We start from the raw sequence: 22,582 nt of genomic DNA on the forward strand, positions 1-22,582 counted from the left end.
TTTAAAGTATAACCCCCAAAAAAGAGAAAAAAAGACAAGAAAAATAAATATAATATGGTTTAACCCCCCTTACAGTAAGCGTCTCTACCAATGTCGGACATATCTTCCTGAACTTAATCGACAAACACTTTCCAACATCCCACCCCCTAAGTAAACTATTCAATCGAAACACCATCAAACTGAGTTACAGCTGCACCAAAAATATCGAAAGTATAATAAAAAGCCACAACAAGAAAATTAGTTCAGAAAGACCAAAAGAATACCTACCCTGCAATTGCATAAAGAAAGAAAACTGCCCTATAATAAGAAAATATAGAGCCTATAATGTTATTTATAAATGTATAGTATCCCCCCTAACACCCCAGAAAAAGTATATATTGGCCTAACAGAAGGTGAATGGAAGAAAAGATGGGGTAACCACAAACACTCATTCACAAACAAAAAGATGAAAAATTCAACCACCCTTTAAAAGTATATATGGCAGATAAAAGAAAACTTAAAAATAACACCAAAATTAATTTGGTCAATAACTAAACAAGTCCCCGCCTACAGCAATATATACACTGCAGGCCAAAAGTTTCCGGACACTTGGATTTTGTTTAATTTTTTTAATTAAAACTCCCATAATTATTTCAAAAAAATTCTTATATCATATTTATTTTATAAAAGATACATATAGTTACTATTTAAGAAAAAAAAAAAAAAAAAAAAAAATACTAACAACACTATTATTATTAAACTGTCTTTTCGTCAAAAAATAACCCACGAGTTTTTATCACTTTTTTTGCGATCCGTGGCATCCTATTTATTAATTTATCTATTATTTCGGGTGTAATTGATAACCAGGATTCTTCTAATATCTGCCACAGGTGCTCTTTGGATGTTGGGCATTTTTGTCTGACCTTTCTGTCCAATTCTTCCCAATTGAAATCTGGTGATTGGGCCGGCCAGGTCATGTTTTTGAGGACACCATTATCCTCTTGTTCCTTTATGTAGTTCTTACATAATTTTGAGGTGTGTTTAGGGTCATTGTCCTGCATAAAAACAAAACTACGACCAGTAGTTCTTAAGCCAGAAGGTATAGCATTGTTTTCTAGAATTATTTAACATTATTTTAAAATTTTTTCGAAAAAAACCCACAGTATCTACAAAAATATAATAAAATAATCATTAGAAAATCCGTAAAAACCTTTTTTTTTGTTGCATTCGTTTTATTTTTTATCTTTAAGTAAGTTTTTGTTCTAAAAAAGGGCTTTAGTCCTAAAAAATATTGGTTCCTTTGCTTTCCTTAACATAATTTAAACATTTTTTTAAATAAACCCACAGAATCTACAAAAATATAACGAAATATTAAAAAGGAAATCTGTGAAAACCTGTTTTATTGCTGCATTTGTTATATTTTTTAATTTTAAGAAAGTTTATAAACAGAAGGCGGGGCTTTGTCGTTAAAACATAGGTTCCCTTGCTTTCCTCAAAGTTATTTTAACATTTTTTTAAATAAACCCACACTATCTTCAAAAATATAACAAAATAATCAAAAGAAAATAGGTAAAAATCTGCTTTTTTGTTGCATTTGTTTTACTTTTTAAATTTAAGTAATTTTTGTACTGAAATTCCTCATGTTTATTTCAATATTTTTACAATAAACCAACGGAATATAATAAAATATAACAAAAGATTGAATAGGAAATCAGTGAAAACCAGTTTTGCTGTTGCATTTGTCGTATTTTTTAATTAAAAATAAGTTTTTGTACTGAGAAACGGGTTTTGTCAAAAAGACGTAGGTTGCTTTGATTTCCTAAAGTTTATTAAAAAATTTTTTAAAATAAACCCACAGAATCTACAATAATATAACCCATAGAATATTCAATAATATAACAAATAATTCAAAAGGAAATCAGTAAAAACCTGTTTTTTTGTTGTATTTGTCTTAATTAATATTTTAAGTAAGTTTTTGAACTGAAAAAGAGTTTTGTTATAAAAATCCTAGGTTTCTTTGCTTTCATCAAAAATATTTATTCATTTTTTGAAATAAACACACAGAATCTAGAAAAATATAACAAAAAGATTTAAAAGAAAATATGTAAAAATCTTTTTTATGTTGCATTTTTCTTATTTTTGAATTTTAGGTAAATTTTCGAACTAAAAAACCGGGTTTTGTCGTAAAAATCTAATATTTCATTGCTGTTTTTAAGTTTATTTTAACATTTTATCAAATAAACCCGAAGAATCTACAAGAATATAACAAATTATTTAAAGGAAAGTCTGTGAAAACCTGATTTACTAATGCATTTGTTTTATTTTTTAATTTAAAGAAAGTTTTTCTACTGAAAACGGGGTGATGTCGTAAAAATCTTAGATTCCATTGCTTTCCTCAAGTTTATTTAAACATTTTTTAAAATAAAGCCGCAAAGTTTACAAAAATACAACAAAAGACGCAAAAGAAACTCAGTGAAAACCTGATTTTTTGTTGCATTTCTTTTAATTTTTATTTTTAATAAGTTTTTGTAATGAAAAAGGCTTTAATCGTAAAAACGTTGGTTCCTTTGGTTTGCTCAAATTTTTTTTAATTTTTTTAAAAATAAACCCATAGAATCTACAAAAACTTTATAAAAGATTAAAACGAACTCAGTGAGAACCTTGTATTTTGTTGCATTTGTCTTGTTTTTTATTTTAAATAAGTTTTGTTTTAAAAATGGGGTTTTGTCTTAAAAAATCTAGGTTTTTTTTCTTCAATAAAGTTTATTAAAACATTTTTTCAAATAAGAGCACAATATTTACAAAAGTATAAACCTAGATTTTTTTGATTCCCTCAAAATTAAGTTAACATTTTTTAAAATAAAACTCCATTATCTATAAAAATAGAACAAAAGAATTAAAAGATAATCAGTGAAATTTTTTGTTTTCGTTGCATTTTTTTTAGTTTTTAATTTTAAGCATGTTTTTTTTACTGAAAAAGAGGTTTTGTCGTAAAAAACTTAAGTTCCGTTACTTCCCTGAAGTTTATTTTAACCTTTTTTCAAATAAACCTAAAAAATCTACAAAGTTTTAACAAAATATTCAAAATGAAATCAGTGAAAACCTATTTTTTGTTGCATTTGTTTTGTTTGTTAATTTTAAGTCAGATTATGTAATGAAAATGTGGACTTAAAAAATTTCTTTAAAAGTTAGGTTTCTTTGCTTTCATAAAGTTTTTTTTCATATTTTTTAAATAAAACCACAGAATCTACAAAAAGATATCAAACAATTCGAAAAGAAAACCTATTTTTATAGTGCATTTGTTTTAATTCTTGATTTTAAGTTAGTTCTTGTACAAAAGGAAATTTTGTCGTAAAAAACATAGGTTCCATTGCCTTTCTTAAGTTTTTTTAAACATATTTTTAAAAAAACCACAAAATCTACAAAAACGTAACAAAGGATACAAAAGGACATTAGTAAAAAATTATTTTGTTGCAATTGTCTTATTTTTAATTTCAAGTAGGTTTTTGTAATAAAAAAGAGGTCTTGTCGTAAAAAACTTAGTTTGCTTTGCTTCCCTCAAGTTTCTTTAAATATTTTTTCAAATAAGCTCATGGAATCTACATATATATAACAAAAGATTTTAAAGGATATAAGTAAAAACATGTTTTTTTGTTGCATTTGTTTTATTTTTTTAGTTTTATGTAAGTTTTTGTACTTAAAAAGGGGTTTTGTCGCAAAAAAATTATGTTCCTTTGCTTCCCTTAAGTTTTTTTCAACATTTTAAAAAATAAACCCACAGAATCTATAAAAAATTAACTAAAGATTTGAAAGAAAATCAGTAAAAACCTGTTTTTTTGATGCCTTTTTTTTTTTTTTTTTTAAGTGAGTTTTTGTTTTGAAAAAGGGGTGCTGTCGTAAAAAACTTAGGTTTCTTTATTTCCCTCAAGTATAATTTAATATTATTTTAAATAATCGTACAGCGTGTACGAAATATATAACAAAAGAATTAAAAGGAAATTAGTGAAAACCTGTTTTTTTGGTGTATTTGTCTTATTTTTTTGTTTTAAGTACATTTTTGTTCGGAAAAAAGAGTTTTGTCGTAAAAAAACCAAAGATCCTTTGCTTTATTAAGTTTAATTTGAACATTTTTTTAATAAGTTTACAAAATCTACAAAAGTAGAAAATTAAATTCAAAAAAAATCCATAAAATCATTTTTTTTTTTGCATTTGCTTTTTTTTTTAACTTTAAGTAAGTTTTTATCCTGAAGAAGGGGTTTAGTCGTAAAGAACATTGGTTCCTTTGCTTTCCTCAAAGTTTTTTTAACATTTTTCCAAATCAACCCACCGACTCTTCAAAATTATAATAAAAGATTTAAAAGAAAAATGGTGAAAACCTGTTGTTTTGTTGCTTTTTTTGTGTTTTATATATTTAATCTAGTTACTTAAAAATGGGTTTACTTTCAAAAAAGTTAGGTTCTTTTTTATATATAAAGTTTATATAAACATTTTTTCAAATAAGTTCAAAAATATACAAAAATAACAAAAGATATAAAAAGAAATTAGTAAAAACCTATTTTTTTGTTGCATTAGTCTTGTTTTATAATTTTAAGTAAGTTTTTTTTACTAAAAAATGGGTTTAGTCGTAAAATACTTAGGTTCCTTTGCTTTCCTTATATTTATTTCAAAATTTTTCCAATAAACCAACAGAATATAAAAAAATATAACAAAAGACTGAATAGTAAATCAGTGAAAACCTTTTTTTTTGTTGCATTTGTCCTATTTTTAAATTATGAGGGTTTTTACTGAAAAAAATGTTTTCTCGTAAAAATTAGGTTGCTTTGCTTCCCTACAGTTTACATTAACATTTTTTAAAAAAACCCACAAAATCTACAATAATATAACCCATAGAATCTACAAAAATATAACAAACCCTACAAAAGAAAATTAGTAAAAACCTGTTTTTTTGTTGTATATGTCTTATTTGTTATTTTAAGTAAGTTTTTGTACGGAAATAGGGATTTTGTCGTAAAAAATATAGGTTCCTTCCCTTAAATTTGCTTTAACGTTTTTTCAAATTAACTAACAGAATCTACAAAAATATAAGAAAAGATTTAAAAGCAAATCAGTAAAAAAATGTTTTTTGTTGCATTTGTCTTATTTTTGAATTTTAGGTAAGTTTTCGTACTGAAAAAGGGGTTTTGTCGTAAAAATCTTGTCCATTGCTTTCTTCATTGTAATTTTAACATTTTTAAAAATAAATCCGCAAAGTCTACAAAAATAGAACAAAATATTCAAAAGAAATTCAGTGAAAATCTGAGGTTTTGTTGCATTTGTTTTATTTTTATTTTTTAAGTATGTTTTTGTTATGAAAAAGGCTTAAATCGTAAAAACTAAGGTTACTATGCTTTCCTTATGTTTATTTTAACTAATTTTCAAATAAACCCACAGAATCCACAAAAACTTAATAAAAGATTCAAAACGAACCTAGTGAAAACCTGTAATTTTGATGCAAGTTTTTGTACTAAAAACGGGGTTTTGACGTAAAAATCCTAGGTTCCTTTGCTTCATTAAAGTTTATTTGAACTTTTTTTTAAATAAACCAACAAAATCAACAAAAGTAGAACTTAAAATTCATTAGAAAATCAGTGAAAACAGTTTTTTTTGTTGCATTTGTTTTTCTTATTGACATATTGCATATGTCTTTTTGAAAAGTAGGTTGTCGTATCCAAAAAGTGGTATTGTCGTAAAAATCTTATGTTCCTTTGCTATTTTAGGTTTATTTTGCCTTTTTTTTTAAAAAAAAACCCCAAAGTCTACAAAAATAAATAAAAAGGCCAAAAAGAAGTTCAGTGAAAACCTAATTTTTTGTTGCATTATTCTTTTTTTCATTTTTAAGTTAATTTTTGAACTGAAAAAGGGAAAAAACTTAAGTTCCTCTGCTTTTCTCAAGTTCAACATAACAATTTTTTAAATAAATTGACAGAAGCTTATTAAATATAACAGATGATTCAAATGTCTTACTTTTTAATTTTAAGTACGTTTTTGTAATGTAATTTTGTCGTAAATAACAAATGTTCTTATGCTTCTCTAAAGTTAGTTTTAACTTTATATCAAATAAACCCACACAATCTTCAAAAATATAATTAAAGATTTAAAAGGAAACAAGTAAAAACCTGGTTTTTTGTTGTAAAAATCTTAGTTTCCTTTGCTTTCCATAAGTTTAGTTTTATGTTTTTTTAAAAAAACACACAGAATGTACAACAATATAACAAAAGATTTAAAACGAAATCAGTGAAAACCTGTTTTTTTGTTGCATTTGTTTCATTTTTTAATTTAAGTAAGTTTTTTAACAGAAAAAAAGATTTTGTTGTGAAAAAGTTAGGTTATTTTAACTATTTTTGTAAAAAGTTTCAGTTCTTTTAACTTAATATTTCAAATAAACCCACAGAATCCACAAAAACTTAATAAAAGATTCAGATTGAACTTAGTCAAAACCTGTAATTTTGTTGCAAGTTTTTGTACTAAAAAAAGGGGTTAAGTCGATATAAACTTAAGTTCCTTGCATTCCTCAAGATTATTTAATTAATTTTCAAATAAACCCACAAAATCTACAAAAAAATGAAAAACGATTCAAATGGAAATCAGTAAAAACTTGTTTTTTTGTTGCATTTGTCTTATTTTTTAATTTTAAGTATGTTTTTTTAAAAAGGGGATTTTTTTAAAATTGGTTAGTACACTTGCTTCCCTTAACCTTAATTTAAAATTTTTTTAAATAAACCCATAAAACTTATAAAATTATAACAAAAGATTCAAGATAAAACCAGAGAAAACCTGTTTTTAGGTTGCATTTGTTTTCTTTTTTGTAGCTTAAAAGCTTAAGTAAGTTTTTGTATGGAAATAGGGGTTTTGTCGTAAAAAATATAGGTTCCTTCCCTTAAATTTACTTTAACGTTTTTTCAAATTAACTAACAGAATCTACAAAAATATAAGAAAAGATTTAAAAGAAAAACCTTTTTTTGATGCATTTGCCTTTTATTTTTAGTATTAGCATGATTTTTCACTAAAAAAGGGGTTTTGTCGTAAAAAACTTGCTTCCTTCAAGTTCATTTTAACATTTATTTAAATAAACCCACAGAATCTACAAAACTTTAACAAAAAATTTAAATCGAAATCAGTGATAACTTGTTTTTTTTTTGCATTTGTCTTATTTTTAATTTTAATTCAGTTTTTCTTTTAGAAAGAAGGATTTATCGTAAAAAACATAGATGCCATTGCTTCCCTTATGTTTATTTTAACATTTTTTCAAATCAACTCACAGAATCTACGAAATAATAACACAAGATAAAAACGGGAAATCATTGATAACCTTTTTTTTTGTTTTTTTTTTGCATTTGTCTTTTTTTATAATTTTAAAGTATGTTTATCAATAAAAAAGCGGTTTTGTCGTAAAAAAATTAGGTTTTTTTGCTTTACTCAAGCTTAACATTATTTTAAAAAACCCACAGAATCTAAAAAATAATGACAAAAGATTTAAATAGAAATCAGTAAAAACCTGTTTTTAGGTTGCTTTTGTCTATTTTTTTATCTTTAATTCAGTTTTTCTTATAAGCGAAAGGTTTTGTCGTAAAAAACTTAGATTCCTTTGCTTCACTTTTGTTTTTCTTAACATTTTTTAACTTAATCTTGGTTTTGCTTAACTTAATCTGGTATTTGCTTAACTTAATCTGGTATTTGCTACTTTATCCCATTTGGTATTCAAAATGTGCAGCAATTTTGATCTTTTACATGTGATGTTTTCCACCTTTAACATATGTGGGATTTACCTTAAACTATTATGACGAAATTTTATAAAGTTAAAAAACGTGTTGCAAAATAAATTTATTTTAAAATAAATGCTATTAATCAATACATCCAAAATGAATATTAAAAATATTATTTTTTCTTTTGCGATTTACACGCCGTTTTTTATCGATTGAATTAATTAAATCGCTTCTGCTTGCATAATACCAAGGTTTTTAGTATCTTCTAACTTTCTTCAAACATGTTCTAAAAAAAAAAAAAAATATAAATACAAATATATATAAATATATATATATATATATATATATATATATATATATATATATATATATATATATATATATATATACATATATATATATATATATATATATAAATATATATATATATATATATATAAATATATATATATATATACATATATATATATATATATATATATACATATATATATATATATATATATATATATATATATATATATATATATATATATATATAGAGATATAGATATATATATATAGAGAGAGAGAGATAGAGAGAGAGAGAGAGAGAGAGAGAGAGAGAGAGAGAGAGAGAGAGAGAGAGAGAGAGAGAGAGAGAGAGAAAGAGAGCAATTTTAATAAGGAACCTTATTAGTCGAGCAATTTTAATTATTAGCCAGGTTGAAGTCATTAATGACTACAATATTTCACAAATAATTATTTCCTAATTTATTACTTACAATGACTAACGTATTATGGGTAATTGAACACATATTATGCGTAATAAGCTTGAACCCATGACGAGAATCCTGAAAAAAAGTGATCAATTAGGATAAGTAGTTAAACAAAAAAACAAAAACAAAAATGTAATAACCTACTTTTTCAATGATGTAGACGTTGGGTGCAATAGCCACTGGATGCAAAAGTATCTTTACTTTTTCGTCACACACACGGCTTTCTATAATAACAGGCCTTGACATCGCGCAAAATGCCGTAAAAACTGAAGGCCGATTAAACTTTTACTTTTACTTATATTTATATATTTTATATATTAGGTAGGGTGTAATGCTTTCTAATGATAATCTCTAGTAAAGACGGAAATATAAAAAGAAACCAAAAAATTGTTAAAAGATAATTATATTTTTCGTATTTCAAATTTCATTAAGAATATTTATGAAATATTAAATAGTATCAATAACAAGCAGAACCATAACAAAGTATATATATATATATATATATATATATATTAGAAAGATAACTGTATTTTTAATTTTTTTTTGCTAAAAATGGTAACAATAAAAATCACTAACATTAAAAAACACCAACAAATGTTGATTCAAGTAAAAAAGAGTTTTATCAATATATCTCAACAGGGTAAATATTTACAAATCCAGACATATTGAGAGACATATAGGCTAATGAGAAAATAAAAAACATAACAAGTAAATAGCATAATAAATTACAAAACTAATTTTCACATAAATTATGATAGCTTTAGTATTTTGGGAGTGGTAATTAGTGAGTAATTCTTTAGCAGAATATTAGAATATACTCTGCATTGTTTTTTTGTGATTTTAAATTTATATTTAGCAACAATGAACTGAAACTGAGTAACACAAATTGTTCTGCATAAAGGGCACCTTGAAAAAAAAAAAGCAAAATATTGACCATTAGATAAGAGGATAAGAAGGAATTTGAAGTCCGCCTTTGTTTAGGCTATACAGATAACTTCCATATTTATAATAATAATTGCTAGAATCATCATAAATTTTTATTTCGCTTTTTTGCACATATAGCTATGAAAACTATAGCCACTAATGTAAATTTATTAACTAAGCTTTCAAGATCATGTATATTATCCAGAAGTTCTTTTTCATCAGTAGATATATCTCTAAAACATATGTCACAAGTATGACCATCGATCCCATTAACAGGAATGTCAAGTTGTAATATTAATTTAGTATGTTGAATATTAATTTTTTCAATTACAGATTTAGCGTTTATAAAGTAAATACCTCCAGATCCCTGTTGAAGCGTAGAAGCTTTTTCAAGTGGATCTGTTGAAAACCAACCTAATAAGACATACTTTGCTCCATTACTCAACAAAGTTTCTACGAGATCAATAAAGCCATAACATGAATGCGCTATTGCATTGCTAGTATCTAGCGTAAGCTGTTTTTCACGCTTACCTGTAGGTTTCATAAAATTTGACAGTTCAGCAATATCTCGTAGCAGTTGTAACTATTGATCACCAACTGAGTGGATTTCTCCGCATAATTCATTTCTAAACCGAATGGCAGCACCAGGTGCTTTGACATTAACAACATTCGAAAAAAAATTATTTTTTCAATAAATACAGCAGTACCTTCAAATACTTTATTTTCAATCTCTGGATGCGTTCTTAATGCAGCTACTGTTTCTTCACAAAAAACAGACAAACAAAACTTTACAGATTGTCTCTCTATTGGTTTTGGATAAACTGATTTAGCTGTAAGTTTAGAGAGTTTAAAAAGACTATTACACTCAGTTTTGTATAAAGTTTCTAAATCACTCTACTTAGCCAAAGCCAGTTCTTTATTTTTCAAAAATTGAAGTTCGCCAGTCTTTTTTGTCAACCAATTGTTTTGTATAGATTTTAAGAGATGCACATAATCATACAATAAATATATATCTGATGTTATTAACTATGGTATACTACCAAGTGTTTTAAACATTCCAAAAAATCTTTGATTCACACGGTTACCATCAGTAATTATTACCAGTGTCTTATTATTTTCAATAATATTTATCGTATCAACAATTTGTTGACATTGAGCAAACTGAAATTCAGAGGAAATATTTGCAACAGGTTGAGCTCTACATATAAATTCTGGGCCTCCAAAAAGACATTTAATCATAAATGATAAAATTGTTTTAGTTAACTTTTCAGGGTAGTTTACTGCTTGACCAAACAAAGCACCTCTTTGGTAAAGTAATGAAGCTTTGACATAGATCTTATCAATTAGTAGTATGGAAGTTCTTTTCAATGGATTTAAATTCATAAAAATACTATTTATGAAACTTAGGTCCTCCATTGAGCTTATTTTTGAAGTCAGTCGTGTTAAAGTCCTTATACCTGGCAACTTGTAGTCAATACACAAACAATCATCTAAACTTCGTCGCATAGCAAAATACTCATATGCTCTACATATAATATCTGAAGTATATAAAACTTCACCAACACGAACTTTTCTCATAGCATTAAGGTGTTCGAATAAAATATTTGACTGAAGCGAACTTTCTTTATTTTTTAAAAATCTAACTGCTTCAAATAAAGCTGATTTTGTTTTTATTAACTTTAATTTGTTTACAGCTAAAGATGAAATATTACAAGTTGTGCCATTACGGTTAGCTACAAATGAGTAATCATTGAAAATTACTAAAATAAATAATGGAACACCAAGTTTGTACATTTTTGATTGTATGTGTAAACTTTTTTCATTAAGCTGGAAAACAATAACATTGTTATTATCACTTAACAAAGATTGAATATTGTCAAATATAAGTTCATCTTCTTTTAGAAAATCAATTAACTTTTCTGGTAAAATTCTTCGAAAACCGCTTGAAGTTACAGTTTTTCTAACTTTACTTGCTGGTGTGGCTAAACAACTAGGCGGAATATTTTTAAAAACAGAAGGTGGGTTTAAAGGTCGTTGCTTCCCATATTTGCTTTCAAAAGGTACTTCATTTGGCCAATGCAGTTGACATACTGCTGTATATTCTGTAACAATATAACCAGTTCTTGGGATAGCTTCACTACATCTTTTTCTCTCTAGATTCTTCGGGAATTTATAAACTGATACTTTTGTTGTGGTTGAGTATTGATAATTTTGTTGTAGTTGTAATTGATATTATAGTTGTAGTTGTATAAATTGATAATTTTGTTGTAGTTGAGATAGTTCGACTTGCAAAGAGATACACAGCATTTTAAAGGCATTTTTACGGCATTTTAATTATTAAAAAAACTTATTGTTACTTTGAAAATATTATTACCTTCCAATGTTAACGCCTTGAACCTAACAACGTAATCGTCTTGAAGTTGCGTTATCTACTTTAAAAACCAATCAAATTTTAAAGATTTATGAAAAAAGCGCGAACGCAAACTTTTGTCTAATGTTAAAAGATGAAATTGTAAACACAGTATTAGGAATTGGCCTTCAGTTTAACAACTTTGTGCGCGATGTCAAGGCCTGTTATTATAGAAAGCCGCGGTCACACATTATATAATATTCTAAAACTAATAAACAAACATTTAAATTTCTATAAGTAAATTTATTCTTTGATCATTGCCTTTATATCCTATCTTATTTTCATATCATAATCTATTTTGGTATTATTTATATAACATATCACAACAATATTATTAAATTTGTGATGTTCAAATATCATATGAACATTCTCTAACATGTTCATATGATATTTGAACATAGTTCTTGAGTATATTATCTGCAAACAATTGACTAATGCAAGTTCAAATGTTGTCAAAAACTAAGCATGCATGCATGGGACACTGCAGTGTCCCACAAAGAAATGCTGGTTTGAAAGTCAAATTTTCTTTATTAAAAAAAAATATTAAAATAGGGGGGAGATGGAGAGGTTTCTGTAATTTTTTTTAGGCTCCAAAACTTTTAACTTTATATATAATAAGGTTCGTAAAACTTAACGGACTTACGAAGTACATTGAGGAACAAAAACAGGATATTTACAGAAACTTTTCAATTTTTAATTTGGAGTACCACAGTGTAATTGGGAATAAAGTCTCTGGGTCCAGTATTCAAAGTAATATGATCAAAAGTAATATAAAAATTAAATAAAATGCTTTAAAATGCATGCAGTTATACATATAACTCCTGATAGTTAACTATATGTATAACTAGTTATACATAAAATTTATTATATAAACTTATTTTTTAAGGTTATGCTTGAACAAATTAGTACCAATTAATTCAAATTCAAGATTTAGTTCAAGTTCAAGTTCTTATTTGTTCATTGTTTTTTTACTATTTTATATTTATTTGTTCAAATTTGTTAAATAGTACTAATTCTTACTACAGTAAGAATATTAATCATTGTTGAACGTGATTTTATTAGTAACTTAATTTTACTTTCAACATATTTTGACAACACCCTTTACATTTTAAATGATGACGGCTTTACTTTTCTATTGATGTTAAATTATTACGTTTCAATAACTCAGATTGAATTTTAACTGAATTATTGTAAGCTTTGTAAGGGTTTGTTGTATATCAAATGGTGTTGTAAATAAAGTATAAAGAATATATATATATATATATATATATGTATATATATATATATATATATATATATATATATATATATATATATATATATATATATATATATATATATATATATATATATATGTATATTTATATATGTATGTATGTATATTTATATATGTATGTATGTATGTATATATATATATATATATATATATATATATATTCATATAAATATATATATATATATATATATATATATATATATATATATATATATATATATATATATATATATATATATATATATATATATATATTATTTTCACTTTATTTACAACACCATTTGATATAAAACAAACCCCTACAAAGCTTACAATAATTCAATTAAAATTCAATTTGAGTTATTGAAACTTAATAAATTTAACATCAATAGAAAAATAAAGCTGTCATCATTTAAAATATAAAGGGTGTTGTCAAAATATGTTGAAAATAAAATTTAGTTACTAATAAAATCATGTTCAACAATGATAAACATTCTTACTGTAGTTAAAAAATCGTACTAACTGATAAATTTGAACAAATAAATATAAAATTAACAAAAACAATGAATAAGTAAGAACTTTAACTTGAACTTTAACTAAATCTTGAATTTGAATTAATTGTTACTAATTTGTTCAAGCATAACCTTAAAAAATAAGTATTTATAAAAAATTATATGTATAACTAGTTATACATATAGTTAACTATCAGGAGTTATATGTATAACTATATGCATTTTAAAGCATATTATTTTATTTAAACATTACTTTAGATCAAATTACTTTGAAAACTGGACCCAGAGGCTTTATTCTCAATAACACTGTGGTACTCCAGATTAAAAATTAAAAAGTTTCTGTAAATATCCTGTTTTTGTGCCTCAATGTAGTTCGTAAGTCCCTTAAGTCTTAAGGACCTTATTATATCTAAAGTTAAAAGTTTTGGATCATAAAAAAAGTTACAGAAACCCATCTCCATCCTATTTTTTCTTTTTTTAATAAAGAAAATTGGGAATTCTTTGACTTTCAAACCTGCATTTCTTTGTGGGACACTGCAGTGTCCCATGCACGCAAGATTAGTTTTTGACAACATTTCAACTTGCATCAGTTAATTGTTTGCAAATAGTTTACTCAAGATCCATATTTAAATAACAATTATATCATCCTAATGATACGTCTATTTGCACAAATCTTAATTTTATTTCTATAAAGAAAGATAAACATAATTCGTGGTACTTACATACTTGCTTGCCATTTTCTATATAATATAAAATATTTTCACACATTATAAACGTAACGCAATGCTATGTCGATTTAAAAAATTTTTTTACTTTCTTTTAAAAAGTTTTTTTTTAGTTTCTAGCTTTCAAATTAATTCCCATGCAAATTCCACAGGAAACTTACGTGGGATTTCCCATGTGTGTAAATACCATATGGTTCCCACATGTAACCCATGTGGGATTACCAACATGGGTTTAAGGTGACACATTTCCATACGGATACCACATGGGAAAATCCTTCCCACGTAAATCCCATCAATCCCACACGGAACCCACGTGGAACCCATGTGGGACGCTGTTTTATTTTTCACTGGGGAATCCAACAAAAATACAACAAAAGATTTAAATGAAATTTAGTAAAACCCTGTATTTTTTATTTGCATTTGTCTTATTTTTTAATTTAAAGTAGGTTTTTGTATTGAAAGAGGGGTTTTATGGTAAAAAACTTAGGTTCCTTTGTCTTCCTAAAGTTTATTTTAACATTTTTTTAAATAAACAATTATATTCTACAATAATATAACAAAAGATTTAATAGGAAATTAGTGAAAACCTTTTTTTTTGTGGCATTTGTTTTATTTTTTAATTTTAAGTTAGTTGTTTGACTGATAAAAGTGTTTTTTCGTAAAAAACATAGGTTCCTTTGCTTCCTTTAAGTTTGTTTTAACTTTTTTTCAAATAAACCAACAGCATCTACAATAATATAACAAAAGGTTTAATAGGAAGTTAATGAAAACCTGTTTTGTTTTTGCATTTCTCATATTTTTTAATTTTAAGTAAGTTTTTGTACTTAATTGGGGTTTAGTCGAAAAAAACTCATGTTCCTTTGCTTTCATAAAAATATTTTAACATTTTTTCAAACAAACCACAGAATCCTACAAAAACAAAACAAAAGATTGAAATGAAATTTAGTAAAACCCTGTATTATTTATTTGCATTTGTCGTATTTTTTAATTTAAAGTACGTTTCTGTACTGAAAGAGGGGTTTTATAGTAAAAAACTTAGGTTCCTTTGTTTCCATAAAGTTTATTTTAACATTTTTTTAAATAAACAAACATAATCTACAATAATATAACAAAAGATTTAAAAGGAAATTAGTGAAAACCTGTTTTTTTGTTTAATTTGTCCAATTTTTAAATTAAGTAAGTTTTTGGCCAGACATTAGGGTTTTGTCCTAAGAAACTCAGTGTCCTTTGCTTCCCTTAAGTTTGTTTTAACATTTTTTAAATAAACCTACAGAATCTACAAAATTATAACAAAAGATTTAAAAGAAATTTTGTAAATATTTGTTTTTTTTGTTGCATTTGTATTAGTTTTTAATTTAAGTAAGTTTTTTTACTGAAAACTGGGTTTTGTCTTAAAAAACTCAGGTTCCTTTGCTTCCCTCAAGTTTATTTTAGCATTTTTTCTAATAAACCCAAAGAATCTGTCTTGTTTTTTAATTTTAAGTTTTTCTACTAAAAAAAAGCTTTTGTCGTAAAAAACTCAGGTTTCTTTGCTTTCCCTTAGATAATTTTAACATTTTTTAAAGTAAAGCCACAGAAACTACGTAAATATAACAAAAGATTTAAACGGAAATTAGTGAATACCTGTTTTTATGTTGCATTTTTGTCGTAAAAAACTCAGGTTTCTTTGCTTTCCCTTAGTTTATTTTAACATTTTTTAAAGTAAAGCCACAGAAACTACATAAATATAACAAAAGATTTAAACGGAAATTAGTGAATACCTGTTTTAATGTTGCATTTTTGTCGTAAAAAACTCAGGTTTCTTTGCTTTCCCTTAGTTTATTTTAACATTTTTTAAAGTAAAGCCACAGAAACTACATAAATATAACAAAAGATTTAAACGGAAATTAGTGCATACCTGTTTTCATGTTGCATTTTTGTCGTAAAAAACTCAGGTTTCTTTGCTTTCCTAAAGTTTATTTTATCCTTTTTTTAAACAAACCCACAAAATTTTTGAAGATATAAAAAAGTGTTCAAAAGGTAATCAGAAAAACTTGTTTTTATGTTGTATTTGTCTGATATTTCAGTTTTATGTAAGTTTTTATACTGAAAAATGGATTTTGTCGTAAAAAACTCAGGTTCCTTTGCTTTGCTGAAAAAAGGGTTTTGTCTTTAGAAACTCAGGTTTTTTTGCTTCCCTAAATATTTTTTAAACAATTTCTTAAATAAACCTACCGATACTACACAAATATAACAAAAGAGTTAAATAGAAACCAATGAATATCTGTTTTTTTTTAATTTGTCTTTATTTTTTAGTTTTAAGTAAGCTTTTTTACTGAAAAAGAGGTTTTTTGTCAAAAACTTATGTTCCTTTGCTTTTATCTAGTGTTTTTTTTCATTTCTTAAAATAAACCCACAGAATCTACGAAAATATAAAGTAATACTTAAATAGAAATCACTGAAAACCTATTTCTTTGTTGCATTTGTCTTATTTTTGAATTTTAAGTAACTTTTTTTATTTAAAAAGGGTTTTGTCGTAAAAAACTCAGGTTTCTTTGCATTGCTAAAGTTTATTTTAACTTTTTTTTAATAAAAACAAAGTGTCTACAAAAGTATAACAAAAGATACAAAATAAATTCAGTTAATACCTGTTTTTTTGTTGCATTTGCCTTTTTTTTTAATTTTAAGCAAGTTTTCGTACTGAAAAACGGGTTTTGTCGTTACCAGGTAGGCACAGTACGTTTTTAAAACGTTCTTTGGACGTTTTTATTAAGTTTAAACCTTATAAAAACGTTTTAAAAACGTACCGTGCGCACTGGGTAAAAACTCAGGTTCCTTTGTCTTCATTAAATTTAATTAATTATTTTTTGAAATAAACCAACAAAATTTTGAAAAAATATGACAAAAGATTTTAATGGAAATCAGTAAAATCCTGTTTTTATGTTGCATTTGTCTTGTTTTTAAATTTTAAGTAAATTTTTGTACTGATAATGAGGTGTTGTCGTAAAAAACTCAGGTTCCTTTGCTTCTCTCAAATTTATTTAAATAATTTTTCAAATAAACCGACAAAACCCTTATAAATAAAACAAAAGATTTAAAAGCAAAACAGTTAAAACATGTTTTTATGGTGCATTTGTCTAATTTTTAAATTTTAAGTATGTTTTTGTACAAAATTAGGGGTTTTGTCGTAAAAAACTTAGATTCAATTGCTTACTCAAGTTTATCACAACATTTTTTTAATTAAACCTACAGAATCTACAAAAATATATTAAAATATCTAAAAGGAAATTAGAGAAAACCTGTTCTTTTTGTTTTATTTGTCTTTTTTTTAATTTTTAGTATGTTTTTGGACTGAGAAAAGCATTTCGTCTTAAAAACTCAGGTTTCTTTGCTTCATTCAGGTTTATTTTTATATTTTTTTAAATAAACCCACAAAAACCTAATAAATATAATAAAAGACTTAAAAAGAAATCAGTAAAAACCTGATTTTATGTTGCATTTGTCTAAATTTTTAATTTTATATATGTTTTTGAACTCAAAAAAGGGTTTTGTCGTGAAAAACATAGGTTCCTTTGCTTCCATTCAGTTTATTTTACCATTTTTCAAAATAAACTCACAAAATATACAAAAATATAACAATAGATTCAAAATGGAAATCAGTAAATACCTGTTTGTTATTGCATTTGTCTAATTTTTTAATTTTGAATAAGTATTTTTACTGGAAAAGGGGTTTTGTCGTGAAAAACTCAGGCTTCCTTCCTTCCCTCAAATTTATTTTAACAATTTTCTCAAATAAACCCACAAAAACCTTATACATATAACAACAGACTTAAAAGGAAATCAGTAAAAACCTGTTTTTATGTTGCATTTGTCTAATTTTTTATTTTTATGTATGTTTTTAGACTCAAAAAAGGGTTTCGTCGAAAAAAACTCAGATTTCTTTGCTTCCCTCAACTTTTTTTTAATATTTTTTTAAACAAACATTCGGAATCTAGAAAAATATAACAAAAGATTTAAAAGGTAATCAGTGAATATCTGTTTTTTTTGCATTTGTTTTATTTTTGAATTTTATGTAAGTTTTTGTACTTAAAAAGGGATTTTTGTCGTAAAAAACTCAGGTTCCTTTGCTTCGCTAAAGTTTATTTTAAGCTTTCTTTAAATAAACCCACAGAATCTACAAAAATATAACAAAATATTCAAACTTAATTCAGCGAATGCCTGTTTTTTTGTTGCATTTGTCTTATTTTTTATTTTTAAATAAATCTTTGTATTAAAAAAAGTGTTTTGTCGTTAAAAACTCAGGTTCCTTTGCTTCCATTGAGTTAAGTTTCCTATTTTTTTAAATAAACCCACAGAATTTAAAAAAATATAACAAAAGATTAAAAAGAAAGTCAGTGAATACCTGTTTTTTGTTGCATTTGCCTTTTTTTTTAATTTTAAGTAAGTTATTGTACTGAAGAATGGGTTTTGTCGTAAAAGACTCTGGTTCCATTGCTTCCATCAAGTTCATTTAATCATTTTTTCAAATAAACCCACAAAATATTTCAAAATATATCAAAAGGTTTTAAAAGAAATCAGTAAAAACCTATTTTTATGTTATATTTGTTCTTGTTTTTTAATTTAAAGTAAATTTTTGTTCTGAAAAACGGGTTTTGTCGTAAAAAACTCTGGTTCCTCTGCTTTGCTCAAGTTTATTATAAGACTTTTTCAAATAAAGCCACAGAACCTTCAAAACTTTAACAAAAAAACAAAACGAAATCAGTGAATAACTGTTTTTTTTTTAAATTAGTCGTTTTTTTTATTTTAAGTTAGTTTTTGTAATAAAAAAAGGGTTTATTTCGAAAAAAACTCAGGTACCTTTCCTTACATTAGGTTTATTTCATTATTTCTTGAAATAAACTTATAAATTTACAAAAACATGATAAAAACATAAAATGATATCAGTTAATACCTGTTTTTTGTTGCATTTGTCTTATATTTTAATTTTAAGTAAGTTTTCGTACTGAAAAAGGGGTTTTGTCGTAAAAAACTCAGGTTCCTTTGCTACTATCAAGTTTATTTAAACCTTTTTTCAAATAAACCCACAAAATCCTTAAAAATATAACAAAATAATTATAAGGATATCAGTAAATACCTGTTATTATGTTGCATTTGCGTTATTCTTTAATTTTAAGAAGGTTTTTGTTCTGTAAAAAAAGTTTTAGAGTAAAAAAGTCAGGTTTCTCTGCTTCTATTAAGTTTATTTCACAATTTTTTAAAATAAAAATACAAAATTTAAAACAATATAACAAAAAGTTATAAAGGGAATTAGTGAAAACCTGTTTTTTAAGTGCATTTGACTTATTTTTTGATTTTAGTAAGTTTTTCGACATTCAAAATAATTTCTTTCGAAAAAAACTTAGGTTCCTTTAATTTGATCAAGTTGGTTTTACCAATTTTCAAAATAAACCCTCAGAATCTACAAAAATATAACAAAAGACAAAGGAAATCAGTAAATACCTATTTTTTGTTAAATTTGTCTTATTTTTTAATTTTACATATTTTTTTTACTGAAAAAAGGGTTTTGTCCTGAAAAACTAAGGTTCCATATCTTTCCTCAAGTTTACCTAAAAATTTATTAAAATAAACCCAAAAAATCTAACAAAAAGATAACAAAAGAATCAATAGAAAATCAGTGAATGTCTGTGTTTTTTTGCATTTAATTTAAATTAAGGTAAGTTTTTGTACTTAAAATGGGGTTTTGTTGTAAAAATCTAAGGTTCCTATGCTCACCTCAAGTTTATTTGACCATTTTTTCTAATAAACCCACAGAATCTACAAAAATATTACATAAGATTCCAAAAGAAATCAGTTAAAACCTATTTTTTTGGTGCATTTGCATTATTTTCTTATTTTAAATAGGTTTTTGTACATAAAAAGGGGTTTTGTCGTAAAAATATTAGGTTCCTTTGCTCACCTCTAGTTTATTTGACCATTTTATCTAATAACCACAGAGAATCTACAAAAATATTACAAAAGATTCCAAAAGAAATCAATAAAAACCTGTTTTCTTGTTGCATTTGCATTATTTTCTTATTTTAAGTAAGTTTTTGTACATAAAAAGGGGTTTTTTCGTAAATATTTGACCATTTTTTCTAATAAACCCACATAATCTACTTTAATATTACAAAAAATTTCATAAGAAATCAGTAAAAACTTGTTTTTTTGTTGCATTTGCATTATTTTCTTATTTTAAGTAAGTTTTTGTACATAAAAAAGGGGTTTTGTCGTCAAAATCATAGGTTCCTTTGCTCACCTCAAGTTTATTTGACCATTTCTTTTGATAAATCAACAGAATCTAAAAAATATTAAAAAAGATTCCAAAAGAAATTAGTGAAAACCTGTTTTTTTGTTGCATTTGCATTAATTTTTTTATTTTAAGTAAGTTTTTGGATATAAAAAGGGGTTTTATCGTAAAAATATTAGATTTCTTTGCTCACCTCAAGTTTATTTGACCATATTTTCTAATAAACCCACAAAATCTACAATAATATTTCAAAAGATTCCAAGAGAAATCAGTGAAAACCTGTTTTTTTGTTGCATTTGCATTATTTTCTCATTTTAAGTAAGTTTTTGTATATAAAAAGGGGTTTTGTCGTACAAATTTGACATTTTTTTCGAATAAACCCACAGAATCTACAAAATATTACAATAGATTCCAAAAGAAATCAGTGAAAAACTGTTTTTTTGTTGCCTTTGCATTATTTTCGTATTTTATATAAGTTTTTGTACATAAAAAGGACTTTTTGTCGTCAAAATCTTAGGTTCCTTTGCTCACCTTAAGTTTATTTGACCATTTTTTCTAATAAACCCACAGAATCTACAAAATTATTACAAATGATTCTAAAAGAAATTAGTGAAAACCTGTTTTTTTGTTGCATTTGCATTATTTTCTTATTTTAAGTAAGTTTTTGAACATAAAAAGGGGTTTTGTTCTAAAAATCTTAGGTTCCTTTGCTTACCACAAGTATATTCGACCATTTTTTCTAATAAACCCACAGAATCTACAAAAATATTACTTAATGTTCCAAAAAAATCAGTGAAAACTGTGTTTTTGTTGCATTGGCATTATTTTCTTATTTTAAGTAAGTTTTTGTACATAAAAAGAGGTTTTGTCGTAAAAATCTTAGGTTCCTTTGCTCACCTGAGGTTTATTTGACCATATTTTCTATCAAACCCATAGAATCTACAATAATATTACAAAAGATTCCAAAAGAATTTAGTGAAAACCTGTTTTTTTGTTGCATTTGCATTATTTTCTTATTTTAAGTAAGTTTTTGCACATAACAAAGGGTTTTGTCGTAAAACTCTTAGGTTCCTTTGCTCACCTCAAGTTTATTTGACCATTTTATTTGATAAACCCACAGAATCTACAAAAATATTACAAAAGATTCCAAATAAAATAAAAGAAAACCTGTTTTTTTGTTGCATTTGCATTATAATCTTATTTAAAGTATGTTTCGGTACATAAAAAGGTGATTTGTTTTGAAAATCTTAGGTTCCTTTGCTAACCTCAAGTTTATTTGATCATTTTTTCTAATAAACCCACAGAATCTACAAAAATATTACGAAGGAGTATAAATGAAATTGGTAAAAAATTATTTTTTTGTTGCATTTGCATTATTATCTTATTTTAAACATATTTTTGTGCATAAAAAGGTGTTTAGTCAAAAAAAACTTAGATTCCTTTGCTCACCTCAAGTTTATTTGACTATTTTTTCTGTAAAACCCGCAGAATCTACAAAAATATTACAGAAGATTTCAAAAAAAATCAATAAAAACCTGTTTTTTTGTAACATTTGCATTATTTTCTTACTTTAAATAAGTTTTTGTACAAAGAAAGGGGTTTTGTTGTAAAAATCTTAAGTTCCTTTGCTCACCTCAAGTTTATTTGACCATATTTTCTAATAAACCAACAGAATCTACAAGAATATTACAAAAGATTCCAAAAGAAATCAGTGAAAACCTGTTTTTTTGTTGCATTTGTTTTATTTTCTTATTTTAAGTAAGTTTTTGAACATAAAAAGAGGTTTTGTCGTATAAATGTTAGGTTCCTTTGCTTATCTTAAGTTTATTTGACCATTTCTTCTAATTAACCCATAGAATCTACAATAATATTACAAAAGATTCCGAAAGAAATCAGTAAAAACCTGTTTATTTGTTGCATTTGCATTATTTTCTTATTTTATGTAAGTTTTTGTACATAACAAAGGGTTTTGTCGTAAAACTATTAGGTTCCTTTGCTCACCTAAAATTTAT

This window comes from Hydra vulgaris, chromosome 03 (genome assembly GCF_038396675.1).
Source record: "Hydra vulgaris chromosome 03, alternate assembly HydraT2T_AEP".
Taxonomy (NCBI): domain Eukaryota; kingdom Metazoa; phylum Cnidaria; class Hydrozoa; order Anthoathecata; family Hydridae; genus Hydra; species Hydra vulgaris.